Source organism: Arachis stenosperma, chromosome 3 (genome assembly GCF_014773155.1).
Source record: "Arachis stenosperma cultivar V10309 chromosome 3, arast.V10309.gnm1.PFL2, whole genome shotgun sequence".
NCBI lineage: Eukaryota > Viridiplantae > Streptophyta > Magnoliopsida > Fabales > Fabaceae > Arachis > Arachis stenosperma.
Genome location: NC_080379.1, coordinates 113427848 through 113437552, shown reverse-complemented (window position 1 = coordinate 113437552; position 9705 = coordinate 113427848).

The following is a 9705-nucleotide window of genomic DNA, read 5'->3' as shown; positions in this document are numbered from 1 at the left end:
GGACCGGGCCTTCTCAAGTCGGGAGCTGGTCGCCCCAAGGGGAGCTTTCTTAAACTCCCGAGCAATGGCGGCATGAAGGCTAGCCATCCGAACACAACTCCACGCCATATACTGAAAGTGATGCTCCATGGACGCATCATCAGTAGAAATAAAAGTCTGAGGAAGAATGTGCTGCTCAACCCAACCGAGAGCATCGAAATCCTTGTCATTGAAACCAGCAGGCTCTCGGGAAGTCTTCTGTTTCTTGGGGGGAGGACCCGAGGTCGAGGTCGGGGAAAGCTGACCGGGTCCGGAGGTCGGAGGATCCTGAGTTATAGCTCGGAACTGAGGGACCGGAATGGTCTTCGACCGAGTCTGAACACCAATTGTAGTCTTCTGCGGAGAAGGTCGGGGAGAAGCTTCAGCCTCGATATTCCGAGATGCCGCAGATTTCTTCGCTCGACGGAGAAACTTCATAGAATCAGCCTGAGAAGACATCTCTGCAGAAACGAAACAAAGAGGTTATCAAACAGAAAGATCAAAACAAAGTCAAAATGAAAATGAAATCTCAAAAAGAGGTCGGGAACTACCTAACTCGGAACGGAGAAGGCTTGGATCTCCCAACATTTTCTTCGTATCCAAGTGAGGTGCCCGACCCCATAGACTGCTCAACACACCAACGAAAGCCTGTTCCACCTCATCTAGACTCTCGAAAGTGTACTTAACCGACACCACACTCTCTTGCCAACAAAGAGGAAACGAAGGCTCCCCACTCTCATCTAAGAAAAAAGGTCGGACATCTCCAACAGCCCGGACTTTGAAGTAATAGTTTTTGAAATCGTGAAACGACTCATCATACAAAGTGCAAAATTTCCTACCCTGGTTAGCCCTAAACGAAACCCAGGACACCTTCCCAGCACCCGACCCCGGCTTCGTCAGTACAAACAGATAAGAAAAAAGAGAAACAGAAGGGGAGACGCCTAAAATCTGACACAAAAGTTGGAAAAGCTTTAAAAACGCCCAAGAGTTCGGATGGAGTTGTGTAGGGGCAAGGTTACAAGACCAAAGGACCTCGGATTCCAGGTCGGTGAAAGGAAGACGGACACCTAGCTTGGAGAAGAAACAATCATAAGCATAGAAGAAAAGTTTCTCGGAACTCTCTAACGGCGGAAAACATACCCTCTCCTCGGACTCCGGGGCTGCTAACTCGTAATCCCGCTCAGACTCCCTGTTCTCACAAATACTACACTCCCTACGGAACCTAATCAGATACTCAGAATCTACAACAGACGGGACCCTTAAAGGAGCAGGATCTACCCAACCTAGACCACTCGGAATCTTGGTCGACATTGCTTGAAACACCTTTCGAGACATAAAAAAAAAAAAAATCTTGCCTACAAAGAAAGAATACAACAGCAAGACAAAAATCACACAAAGGCAGAAAAACCAAATTCAACAAAAACAAAAGAAAGCAAAGTTCTTTTAAAAACAAGAAGGCAGCAACTCGAATAACAAAAATGGATCGGAGAAAAGAGTCCCCCCACACACACATACAAAGCAATAGCGGCGCCTCTTTTCGGGGCAACCCGGGCATAGAAGATATCAGAAAAAAGAAGCGTACGAAGAATAAAAGCGAAAAAAGCAAACCTGGAAAAGAAGAAAGCGACGAGCTCCGACGAAAGGAAAAACGGCGGCGCAGAAAAGAACTCTGAAAAAACGCACAAAAAATGGAAGACGAAGAACAGAGAGAAAGAAGAAAGATGCTCGAAAAGAAGTGATGAATAAACAAAGAAAAATGAAGAAAGGGGCAAATAAATAAAGCCTCCACAGAGCGCCGCACGGAAATCGAGGAAGAAAACGGTAACAAGCAATAAATGCTGAAACGACCGTTTTCAAATTCTGAAAAACTACTATGCCCGAGCTCGACCTTCCGAAAAAAGACGAACTCGGGCAGGGGCACTGTTCATACCCTGACCGAGCTCTCCAAACTCGGTAATGCTGATAGAAGGCCCGACCTCGACCCAAGGCCCACGTTCGAGGTCGGACCTCGGACAAACAGGCCAAAGAAAGGCCCATCAGAAGGAACTAAGCCCAAAACCTAAAGGCCGAAAGGGCCTGGGAAAGGCGGTTCCGCAAAGATAGAGATGAATCTCCCAAAAGATAAGATAAGATAAGAATATCTTATCCAGGGATGATCGCAGCCAACTACTATAAATACACTGGAGCACCCAGGTATAACTCATACTCTAATTCTACTTGATATCTGCTTGGACCCATGCTAACTTAAGCATCGGAGTGTCATTGCAGGTACAACCCCCGCCGTTCAGCACAACCAGCTCGGGTCACAGACCCCCCACCTCGGGCCTTGCCAGAAGACCGAGCTACACGTTTCAGGTAACCCTCGGAACAGTTCCCTTGAAGATAAGATGACCTCACTTGAAGATAAGATGAAGATAAGATAAGATAACTAACTTATCTTATCCACAGGAGGCCACATCTCACCATTATAAATACACTGGAGCACCCAAGTATAACTCAGATTCTGATCCTATTCAATACCTGCTTAATACCCTTGCTAACTTAAGCATCGGAGTCCCTTGCAGGTACCCCCACCCTCCGGGGATGAAGGATCAGCAGCACTTTCAGTTCCACAAGTCGGACACACCAGCTCCGGCCGATATACACTTGCCGAACACATCGGCTCCGACCAACACAGAAGATCTCGACCGAGATCGACCAATAGTTTCAGGTAACCCTCGGAACATTGGCGCCGTTGCCGGGGAACCTGGAAGTCATCCCAACACCATGGCGGACAACCATGACAACAACCACGACTCAGGTTTGGAAGATAGAATGCCGCACAAGAACATGAATGCTATACTTAAAGATGCTCCGGAATCCAATGGAGATAAAAATTCACCAAATTTGGGGGTGATAGAAGCACTTCAAGATCGATTAAAGCAACTTGAGAAAGAAGCCCAACATCAACGCGAAAAAGAAGAGGATCTATGATGAGCGGATAATTTATACGCTTTTTGGCATTGTTTTTGTGTAGTTTTTAGTAAGTTCAAGCTACTTTTAGGGATGTTTTCATTAGTTTTTATGTTAAATTCACATTTCTGGACTTTACTATGAGTTTGTGTGTTTTTCTGTGATTTCAGGTAATTTCTGGCTGAAATTGAGGGACTTGAGCAAAACTCTGAAAAAGGCTGACAAAAGGACTGTTGATGCTGTTGGAATCTGACCTCCCTGCAGTCAAAATAGATTTTCTGGAGCTACAGAACTCCAAATGGCGTGCTCTCAATGGCGTTGGAAAGTAGACATCCAGGGATTTCCAGCAATATATAATAGTCCATACTTTATTCGGAAATTGATGACGTAACTTGGCGTTGAACGCCGAGTACATGCTGCTGTCTGGAGTTAAACGCCAGAAAAACGTCATGATCCGGAGTTGAACGCCCAAAACACGTCATAACTCGGAGTTCAACTCCAAGAGAAGCCTCAGCTCGTGGATTGATCAAGCTCAGCCCAAACATACACCAAGTGGGCCCCGGAAGTGGATTTATGCATCAATTACTTACTCATGTAAACCCTAGGAGCTAGTTTATTATAAATAGAACATTTAACTAATGTATTCTACATCTCTGGACGCCTAGTCCTTAGACCATGGGGGCTGGCCATTCGGCCATGCCTGAACCTTTTACTTATGTATTTTTAACGGTGGAGTTTCTGCACACCATAGATTAAGGGTGTGGAGCTCTGCTGTACCTCAAGTTTCAATACAAATTACTATTACTTTTTATTCAATTCTCTTTTATTCTTATTCCAAGATATTCATTCGCACCCAAGAACGTGATGAATGTGATGATTATGTGACGCTCATCATCATTCTCACCTATGAACGCACGTGATTGACAACCACCTTTGTTCTACATGCAACCGAGCTTGAATGTGTATCTCTTAGATTCCCCAACAGAATCTTCGTGGTATAAGCTAGATAGATGGCGGCATTTATGAGGATCCGGAAAGTCTCACCTTGTCTGTGGTATTCCGAGTAGGATCCTGGGAATCCGGAAAGTCTAACCTTGTCTGTGGTATTCCGAGTAGGATTCCGGTAATGAATAACTGTGACGTGCTTCAGACTCGCAAGTGCTGGGCGTTAGTGACAGATGCAAAAGAATCAAGGGATTCTATTCTAGTAGGAGCGGGAACCAACCAGTGATTAGCCGTGCTGTGACAGAGCGCGTGAGCGTAGTTTTCACTGCGAGGATGGGATGTAGCCTTCGGCCAGTGTGATGCCTCCAGACGATTAGCCATGCGAGTGATAGCCGTAGAGGACTGATGCAATTGCATATTTGTTATATTAGCTAGTTAGTTTAGTTGGTTTTAGCTTAATTTCACTCATTTTCTCTAAATAAACAAGTCCTTTTATGAGTTTTATCTTCATGCATGAGAATACAAAGGAACATGTTGATTCTAGCCAAATTCATGCAAATGATTTAAAGAATATATACATGAATGAGTATGAATGAATCTCATGAAATTTATTGCATGAATTGGTAAGACTTTGAAGCTATTTCCTTTGTTGATGATAGGTGATGAAACAAGGAAGCATGGAATCAAGAATGATGCAAGCTGGGCAAGAAGAAGAAAAGTTGGCGTTGCCAACTTGGGAATAGGGTGCGTTGTTAAGGACAACGCCAGGCAACCTTGAAGAACAAAAGTTGGCATTGCCAACTTGAAGAAAGGGGGCGTTGTTGAGGACAACGCCAGGCAACCTTGAAGAACAAAAGTTGGCGTTGCCAACTTGAAGAAAGGGGGCGTTGTTGAAGGCAACGCCAGGCAGCCCTGGAGAAGCAAATTTGGGCGTTGCCAACTCTAGAAGGGCGTTGCCAACGCCAATTTGTGAAGCAAGCTTGGCAACCTTGGAAGGCACGAGCACGTTACTAACTTGGAATGCATTGGCGTGTTCATTGGCAACGCCACACAAGCAAGCTTGGCCCTGGAGGAAGAGAAGCTGGCGTTGCCAACGCCAGGAACCATAGGCGTTATTCAAGGCAACGCCAAGCAACAAATGGAGCCTTGAAGAGGAGCTCGAGGGCGTTGCCAATGCCAGGAACCATAGGCGTGTCCCTAGGCAATGCCACACAAGCAAGACTTGGCCCAGGAAAGGGAGGTGCACGTTGCCAACGCCAAGTTATGAAGGCGTGTTCCTTGGCAACGTAGCAAGCAACTTTGGCACCAAGTTTTGGAGCTCAACCACGTTGCCAACGCCACTATCATTGGCGTGTTTCAAGGCAACGCCAGGAAGCAAATATGGAGCCTTGAGGAAGGCTCGAGCACGTTGCCAACGTGCTGAAGAGAAGGAGTGCTCATCAACAACGCCAGGAATGGTTGCTTGGCTAGGCACCAAGCAAGGCTACCAACCACGTTGCCAACGCCAAGCAAGGCTACCAACCACGTTGCCAACGCCAAGCAAGGCTACCAACCACGTTGCCAACGCCAAGCAAGGCTGCCAACCAAGTTGCCAACGCCAGGAAAGGTTGCCAACCAAGTTGCCAACACCAGGAAGGGCTCGAGCACGTTGCCAACGCCAGCTTCTATGGGCGTGTTCAATGGCAACGTGGGAAGCAATGTCTGGAGCTAGGAAAGAGCATCGAGCACGTTGCCAACTCAAGAAAGCATTGGCGTGTTTGGCAACAACGCCAGGAAGCTTTGGATGGTGAAGAATAGAGGCAGCACGTTGCTAACTTGGAATATAGGGGCGTTATCCACAACAACTCCAACAAGGCAGCCTGACCATGTCCCCTTCAATGGAAGATATCTTGAGCTACAGAGATCCAAATTGAGTACTTCCAGTTGCGTTGGAAAGCTAACATTCAGAGCTTTCCAACCATATATAATAGTCTATGGTGGAGCACAAAATTGAAGCCAAACCAGAGTCATCTTTAGGCCCTAAAAACAAGAACATGAAGTTGAAATTCAAGAAGGCTAGAGATGAGCCCTGGAGGGGGGCACGAGCACGTTGCCAACGTGCTAGCAAGGGGGCGTATTTTGCAAAAACGCCAGCCCCAAGTCCCTGCCTTGGGAGGTTAGGCACGGGCACGTTGCCAACTTGGGAGTGAAGGTGCGTTTTTGGCAACAACTTGGCAAATTAACCTTACCTTCTTTGAGGAAGCATAACTTGAGCTAGGAAAGTCCAATTGAGGTGATTCCAGTGGCATTAGAAAATAGACATCAAGAGCTTTCCAATGATGTATAATAGTCCATATTGAAGCAGAAGGTTCACACTCAAATTCTGGGCTACATTTAGCATGAAAGTAGAGCCAAGAAGAGGAAAAGCAAGTTGTTAGCAACAACTTGGGCTAGCAACGCCCAAGTCTCAAACTTCACTTCCAGGAAATTGTGATGCACGTTGCCAACGTGCATTAAGGCCAGCGTTATTGACAAAAACGCCAAGCCAATGGGCCAGAAGCATGATGAATGAACTCTTCCTTTCCAAGTCTAGCAACACTTCTTCCAATTGAGCCAAGAATTCAACAAAGAGGAAGCCCATATTGCTAACCCAATTCAAGATCTTTGAAAGAGTTTTGGGACTAGTATAAAAAGAGATTGAGTTTGTACTTTGAGGGGACTTTTGACACTTAAACTTTTTAGACTCTTAGCACTTTTATTTTGGAGAACTCTTTAGTACTTCCGGGAGGCTACCCGGAGAGCAATTTTTGGTTCTTCTTGGAACTTCTCTTCTTCATTTTCTTAAGCTTTAAGCATTTCCTTATTCTTCTTCATCTTTCTTTGCATTTTAGTTAAATTTTGGTTTATGGCAATTGTTGTTGAAATTGGAGCAATGACTCACTAAACCCCACTTTCATTAGGGGGAAGAGCTCTGCTTGTTGGAATGCATTGGTGAACTCATCTTTTCCTCCTCAATTCTAGTGGTTGATCTAAAGAGGGAACTCTTGTTCTTCAAAGATTCAACCACCATCGAGAGAGGGGTGATGCAAGTGCATATTTGCTTTATTAGTTAGTTAGTTTAGTTAGTTTTAGCTTAATTTCACTTATTTTCTCTAAATAAACAAGTCCTTTTATGAGTTTTGTTTCCATGCATGAGAATACCAAGGAATATGTTGATTCTAGCCAAATTCATGCAAATGATTTAAGGAATGCATATATGAATGAGTATGAATGAATCTCATGAAATTTATTGCATGAATTGGTAAGACTTTGAAGCTATTTCCCTTGTTGATGATAGGTGATGAAACAAGGAAGCATGGAAGCAAGAATAATGCAAGCTGGGCAAGAAGTTGGCGTTGCCAACTTGGATATAATGGGCGTTGTTCTTGCCAACGCCAGGAAGAGGAGTTGGCGTTGCCAACTTGGAAATAGGGGGCGTTTTTATGGACAACGCCAGGCAACCAAGAAGCAAAGTTGGCGTTGCCAACTTGAGGAATGTGGTGCGTTGTTGAGCATAACGCCAGGCAGCCTTGGAAGAGAAGTTGGCGTTGCCAACATGAAGAATAGGCTGAGTTGTTGAAGGCAACGCCCACACACACAAGGAACTTGGCCCTGGAGGAAGAGCTGGCGTTGCCAACTCTAGAACCACGTTGCCAACGCCCACCCACACAAGGAACTTGGCCCTGGAGGAAGAGCTGGCGTTGCCAACTCTAGATGGGCGTTGCCAACGCCCACCCAAGCAATCTTGAGGAGCTAATTTGGAGCCTCGAGCACGTTGCCAGCCTAGAGATGAGGGGCGTGTTTGAGGACAACGCAGGCTAACAACGCCACACAATCAAGCTTGGCCCTGGAAGAAAAGTAGCTGGCGTTGCCAACTCAAGATGGGCGTTGCCAACGCCACACAACCAAGCAACTTTGGCACCATAGGAAGCAAGCTCGAGCACGTTGCCAACGTGCTACTTCACTGGCGTTATTCAAGGCAACGCCAGAAATGGGTGCTTGGCTAGGCACCAAGTCTTGGTGCCAACCAGGTTGCCAACGCCCAATGGCCGCACCAACCAGGTTGCCAACGCCCACAAGCCTTGCCATGCACGTTGCCAACGCCCACAAGCCTTGCCATGCACGTTGCCAACGCCCACAAGCCTTGCCATGCACGTTGCCAACGCCAAAATCAAGTTGCCAACGCCAAGCCTTGCCAACCAAGTTGCTAACGCCAGGGAGAGGCACCATTCACGTTGCTAACGCCCACAAGCCTCACCATTCACGTTGCCAACGCCCACAAGCCTTGCCATGCACGTTGCCAATGCCCACAAGCCTTGCCATGCACGTTGCCAACGCCAGGAAGCAAACTTGGAGCCTTGAGAAAGGCTCGAGCACGTTGCCAACGTGCTGAAGAGAAAGAGTGTTCATCAACAACGCCAGGAAATGGTGATGCACGTTGCTAACTTGGAATATATGGGGCGTTATCCACAACAACTCCAACAAGGCAGCCTGAAAACTAACATTCAGAGCTTTCCAACCATATATAATAGTCTATGGTGGAGCACAAGATTGGAGCCAAACCAGAGTCATCTTTAGGCCCTAAAAACAAGAACATGAAGTGAAATTCAAGGGAGCTAGAGATGAGCCCTGGAGGGGGGGCACGAGCACGTTGCCAACGTGCATCAAGGGGGCGTGTTTTGCAACAACGCCAGCCCCAAGCCCCTGCCTTGGGAGGCTAGGCACGAGCACGTTGCCAACTTGGAGAAGAAGGTGCGTTTTTGGCAACAACTTGGCAGCTTGACCTTACCTTCTTTGAGGAAGCATAACTTGAGCTAGGAAAGTCCAAATGAGGTGATTCCAGTGGCATTGAAAAATAGACATCAAGAGCTTTCCAATGATGTATAATAGTCCATATTGAGGCAGAAGGTTGACACTCAAATTCTGGGCTACATTTAGCATGAAAGAAGAGCCAAGAAGAGGAAAAGCAAGTTGTTAGCAACAACTTGGGCTAGCAACGCCCAAATCTCACACTTCACTTCCAGGAAAATGGCATGCACGTTGCCAACGTGCCTTAAGCCTGGAGTTATTGCCAATAACGCCCCTCAATGGGCCAGAAAGGTTGCTAACTTGCTTTGCTTCCTCTATTCCTCACAAAGGCCAAAAACTTCATCAATTGAGCCAAGAATTGAACAAGGAGAAAGCCCACATTGCTAGTCCCAAATTGAAGATCTCTGAAGGAGTTTTAGAGTAGTATAAATAGAAGAGATTGATGTACTTGTAGAGAACTTTTACACTTTTACTTTTACTCTTTGACACTTAGACATTTTTACACTTTTGAGCACTTGTATTGGAGAACTCTTTGGTACTTCCGAGAGGAGAACCAGAGAGCTATTTTGGGGTTCTTCTTGGGAACTTTTCTTCTTCATTTTTTAAGCTTTAAGCATTTTCCTTATTCCTCATCATCTCTCTTTATACTTAGCTTAATTTTCATTCATGGCAATTGTTGTTAATATTGGAGCTATGATTCACTAAACCCCATTCATTAGGGGGATGAGCTCTGCTTGTTGAAATGAGTTGGTGAATTCATCTTTTCCTCCTCAATTTTAGTGGTTGATCTAAAGAGGGAACTCTTGTTCTTCAAAGATTCAACCACCATCGAGAGAGGGGTTAATCTATATGAATTATGTGGTGAATTTGAGGAAGGAGCCACATAATTCAGTTTAGAGTTCATCCTTTCATGATTTCCTTAATCAATACACCTTGGTTAGTATGTGAGATGTAACTCTCCTT